This window comes from Trichogramma pretiosum, unplaced genomic scaffold (assembly GCF_000599845.2).
Source record: "Trichogramma pretiosum strain Unisexual culture from Peru unplaced genomic scaffold, Tpre_2.0 scaffold25, whole genome shotgun sequence".
Classification (NCBI taxonomy): Eukaryota; Metazoa; Arthropoda; class Insecta; order Hymenoptera; family Trichogrammatidae; genus Trichogramma; species Trichogramma pretiosum.
The window spans coordinates 1,523,637-1,529,636 of record NW_019641621.1 but is presented as its reverse complement, the minus strand read 5'-3'; positions in this window follow the sequence as shown (position 1 = coordinate 1,529,636).

The following is a 6,000-nucleotide window of genomic DNA, read 5'->3' as shown; positions in this document are numbered from 1 at the left end:
CGTTCTCCGTTCGTTTAGACATAAATCGTTGGTACGTACACGATTTTTACGAAAAATAAAAAGAAGAAAGTTGACTCGAAACAATGTTTAAATGTGACGCTGGGTGAAATTTTTGCGAGATTAGTTAAGCTCGTATAGGTAAAAAAATATCATTATCTCGATTAAAAATCGCCGATAATTGTAATAACCGAGTTGTATTAATTATGTCATTCGGCGAGCTTGATTCTTTTTAATATTTTTTGCCATTATCTCTCATAAAACTTATTTATCGCACGTGATATCTACAAGGAGATCTGCCAGATATTATGCTTTAAAATTCACAGGAAATGTCTCGAAGCCGCGGCGATCCGTCGTACAAACGACCGATCGGCCGAGTTAAAATATAGCCCTACCTCCTCGTACGTCCACGTATCATAACGATCGGCAACTAATCGGCGCCCACTCGTTTATTAAATGCGAGCATCGGCCCATTGTCTTCTCTTCCCGTTCGTCGACTCTCTCGCAGCAAAAAAAAGAAGAAGAGAAATCAAAATTAATCATTATATATAATTTTTGTTGGGTTTTGCGCGGGCAGCTATTTAATCGCGATCGATGTTAAATAATCTTTACGTGTACGCGACGAGGCTGATCTTTGCACCCAAATAGCGGCTGTTTGTGTGTACAAAATATAATTTGCGAGTCGACGATCCTCAAGGCCGTTTACACGTTCGCGAAATAGTATAGGTACGATATCGTCGTATGTGGGTTAGCAGGTGCAATTTTTTTTAATTTATATAAATAAGTAACGCGTAAAATATATAACGAGTGTACGAGTGAGAGAGATAAGGGTATTGAAGGAAATCATCGTTGCTCGAGTGGTTCGAAGCCGTCGAAAAATCTTGATAAACTTTTGTCGAGAGCTCTGATTGTAACACATAAAACATGTCGAGATATAGACGTAGTAGTACGTCTTTGACATTTTTGACCCGTAAATCATATTTAGCTCGAGTAGCGCATTCTACTTTCGACTCGCTGCGGGACTGTTAAATGACCCTAGGTTAGGAATTTAAATGGCCCCTAGACTACGTATCTATAGTTGCCAAGGAATTATCCAAGGTGTCCTTGTTTTCCCCGCATCGCAGCAGCATCCGCAGTAGCACCTGAGAGCTATATGGGCTGCCCCTAATATTATCGATTTATGTACAAGAAAAAAATTGCCCGAAAGAATAGAGGCGGCGCGCGTTACGTTGCAGAAGAAGAAAAGTCAGCGCTGCAGCAGATCGTGGCCCGTCTCTCTTTTCTCCGCGCGCGTTCTGTACAAAATAAGAGAGACGAAGAAGAAGAAGAAGAAAAAGAAGAAGAAGGTATATTATAACGGTCGCCAGTCTAATTTTTTTCCCATGAAACTCCCCCATCATCATCTGCTCGGCAACCCTCGGCTTCTTCTTCTGGCTCAAGACGTTCAGCGAATCTCGTCGAAGAAATAAACGCATACCGCAGAGAAAGAGAGAGAAACTCGGAGGCGACGCGCGGCTCTTGTCGAGAGTTGCTCTGCTATATCCACCCTCCTTTCTAAACGGAACACATACAGAAAGCAAAAATATTTTTCCCAAGATGATAGAGCAGGTATCGACGCTAAACACAATATGTACTACATACTATACATGTAGGGTGGAATAATCCACGCGGGCAATAGAATATTATGTGTGTGTAGTGGCGGAGGCGACACAAGCTCAGACACCACAGACACAGATACATAGGCGGTAGGCAATGTCTCGCGTCTGTGTGTGTGCATGTGTGCGCGATGGTGCAGAGAAATGCGGAGCGGAGGCCTGCAGAAACACATCGAAAAAACACCAACGACTGCCGCGCGATCATCATCTTCCTCGTCGTCGTCTTTGCGTCCCGCGCGCGAACATGTGTGTGTGTGTGCTGTATAAGTCTGTGGTGCTGCCGTTTGCTGATATGTGTACATACACAGAGCTACGAGCGAAACAGGTTTGTGGGCGTCGCTCCGAGTTTACTACCTGCAAATCAGCTCCCTTCCTTCTTCTTGTTCTTCATCTGCTTCTTCGCGTTGTTCCGCAAGTGTGTGTACGAGTGCGCGCCAGCTACCTGTGGGCTACGGAAGGTGTGTGTATGGAAGAAGAAGAAGAAGACGAGGAAAAAAGCCAATGCGCGCTATACACCTATAGTTATATGTGCACATTGTAAACTGGCATCGCGTCGAGGCAGCGGCAGCAGCCTACACTTCAGCTATATATCGTCTTATTATGCGGCGAAACGTAAAAAGAGCCTCTGGTGATGTAGGAAATGAAAACTAGCCTACATCTTCCAAGGTAAGCCCTTTGTGTGTTTGTAATGCGTGTTTTTGCTCGAGTGTCCCTATACTACTATATTGCTATACTCGTATGCGGCTAAGATTCGAAGCCGAATCAAAGTTCCATATTTTCATCGAACGTTTCCCTGCACAAGGTCCAACGACTAATAGCAGTGATAATTGATAACCTCAAAAGTCCGACTGCACTCGTATCGGACCCGTTCCTTGATGATATTTAGATCGAACGCGCCGATCTAACCGTTTTCTGTTTCGAATCGAACAAAGCGCGTGCGGCAATTAATGGAGCTACCCTTAGCGCCGAGTTACCTCGTTGAAAGGAAAAAAGAAGCGTCGTTCACAGCAGCGGATTGGAAAGGAAAGAAAAAAGTCCAAGATATCGGACGCACGGGTTTTTTTTGCAATGGCAAAATACCAAAACATATTTTTCCACGAAGTCATCTATTAATACGAAGACTCTACTCGTGTGCTCCAAAGGTTCACTCTCGTACCATATAACAGTTGGAGTCTCGAGAAGAGTTGCGATCCGTATTATATAAAGTTGGCTTTTATAATATACGAAGGAGTAGCGCAGCAAAACTTATACACTACGGCGTGGCTTGGACTTCTCGCGTCTGTCTGCACGGGGCCTCGCGAAAAAGAAGAAAAAGAGGCCGTAGGATTGGAATCCCGCGCGCGCATCAGATTTTTTGACTGGAATTTTTAGAAGGGCGAGAGAGAGAGAGAGTCGAAATCCGCGCGCGTTATAGGACGTGTTTCGTCTGCACTTCTCCTTTGCTCTCTCGCAGCTTCGCGGCATTCTTCTCGCCAATAACGTGTATTACAATCGCCTTTACATAAATAACACAAATACGGCTATTTGCTATCGTTTGCAATATTCGTCTTATTGATGCCGAGTGCCTATTATATTTTTGTTTCTTTACTAGTATCCCCCCGAGGGGCGCGTGAGATTTCCAATTGGCATATCGTCGAAACAACGTGTGCCGAGCTTTCGCGCGGAAGAGCCTCGAAGCTCGTGTATCTATGCGCGATGCTGATTCTTTCATCTTTCGTCTCCCCCCCGCGAGCGAAGGAATTTCGAAACTCTCGCGTATGTATAGTCGCCGCGCGTATATTATACGGAAGATCCGTGTAATTAAGAGCAACGAGCCAAAACTGACTGCGCGTATATTTTTTAGCCATAGAAGAGAAGAACAACAAAAAGAAATGAAACGAAAGGATCGTAAATAGCTCAGACTATTGTACTCGAGTCACTGATGGATCATCCCAGACCATCCTCGCAACGGTCGGTCGTTCACCTAATAAACGAGCTAAATGAGTTGCCGTAAATGATCTCTCCGGCTCAAGGATGTGTCGAGGATGATTAGCGTAGATAACGATGAGTCGGAGTACGTGAAAAAAGAACGACGCAAAAATCTTGGACGCAGACGCGAAAGATCATTGATCTCCGTTGAGCTTGCGAACGAATTATCCAAAAATTTTCTCCCTCGAAGTGCATCGTCCAACTGGCGCGGATTTTCTTCATTTAGACATTATCGTGGTTTTGGCCGCAGAGCCGAGCCTCGTGACGCGCGACACACACGACGGACTTTCACGTATAGGATATTATAATATCGGCTCGCGCGCGACACATATCCTCGTTCGCCTTGCGGGATTAATAATATATTCCCTGGCTGTAAATACGGTTTCAACAGAAATCTATAATGAGATCTTTGACGCTCGATCAAGTCGCGATCGAGAATACGTATGTTCTCTTTCTTTTTTATATCATACAGAGCTTTGAAACGCACCGCTGCAATATACGGCGATTTAAAGGATTTAAGGACTGCTGCTTGTACTCGGCGATTATAACTCAATCTTCGGAATCGCGACGACAGGTCGAGACGAGGAGCGAGCGCAGCACAGCGCGGAATTCTAGGATAGTGGCTACTAATGTATATAGGTAGAGGCGGAGAGAGAGAGAGAGAGTGAATTAACAACGCGCGTGTCGTATACATCGGCTTTTTACATTCTCACTCGCTTGTCCGACACACGCTCGACTGGGCGATATGCATAAAATTAACCTGCATCAAATCCAATAAACTCGTACGTCCATAATAGTTTTGGAAACTTTTGTCCGACTCGTTGTCTATGTGATCCTCAAAAGTAGGCAATTCGTACGAAAACAATCGACTTTTTCTCGCTTCTCGCTTTGTTTCCCCCGCGATGCACAATCGGCCGTTCTTCACCTTCGCCGAATTCCTTTGTAATACACTCTCTTGGGCCACGATTTCCAAGTGAATAACGTCGCACCTTGCCTAGTCAAGGATCAGCTGTAATTGAAATGTATATTCGAGTCGACGATGCTCGCAGGTGGCTGCCCGCGTACTACTGATCGGGGAAAAGTCGGTCGAATCGACGAGAGCAGCGTCTCGTGCCGAAAAACGACTCGCCATCGACAAATATTTACAGTAAATTTTAAAATTTATCGCTCGAACGCGTACAGCCCAATATATAAGCGATATGTTAATGGCCACCCATAAGTTGTTTTTTTTTCTCGCATCCTCGAGAGGTGGAGACGAGCAAAACGACGACAAGCACACATGCGACATTTTATCAATCAATATCTACGCATATTATTTACACACATTCGCAGGACGCGTCAAGAGGATTAAATGAAGACATCAAAATCACCAATCCGAGAGTGAATTTTTCAGATTCCAGTGGTGCTGTAATAGGAAGAGACGCTTAATAGAGGCAGAAAAATTTCGCGGAAAAGCCGCAAAAGTCGAAACACGACATCCAGAAAGAATCGGAACACTACCTCCCTATCTCTCTCTCACGAGTCGCGCGAATAAATTTTCGTATTACACGATAGGATAGACTCTCGTCGTCGCGAGAAGATGAATCGCAATCCGTTGGCTCGAAAATCAGTACCTGTGCCGCCGCGCCGCGATTATTTTCGGCACACAAAGCTTAAGTAATTCAGTCGCAGCTCGACGAGTTAATATATAAACGAATTTATACAGCCGTTTCGAGGAGGAAGAGGCGGAGCGACACCTGCAGAGAATACGGGATGAAAAAAGGGCATCGACACGATCGTCCGCGCGCACGAGCGACCGAGAGACTCGACCGATCGATGAGCCCGTCGCGTGACATTTTTTCACGTTTTAAATGCGATTCGTGAACACACACACACACACACAGATACACGTGGCTTTTGTGTATACACGATTTTCTGCGAGCATCTCGCGCGATGAGCGCGGAATAATCAAATAGCTATGCGGCCTGTAAGCTCGTGTGATTATTATGTAAAACTTTGCCGATGGCCGCTGCGAGAAATTCGTGCTTCGTGTGTACATACGAGCTATATGGGGGGGAAGGATGGACATGGATCGCAGCTTTCAAATTTAAAAGGCGGATGTTTTCCTTCGTAGAGCCCGAGAGTGATTTTTTTGTTTACGCTTGCAGTACATCCTAAACGTTTTGTTTTTATTGACTCGACTCTCCGCGGGAAAAGCTCTAATTTGGGTAAATCGCGAGAGACGCAGACTCGGGCCCAGCTAGTTCGAGGACAACATTGCTTCACGCGGAATTCGAAATATATGTATAGAGAGGAAAAAAAAGTCCAAAGGTATTTCACACTCGTTCGTGGAAAGGGTTTGCGAGCTCGGACGTTATAAGGAAGAGAAGCGGCGAGTAAC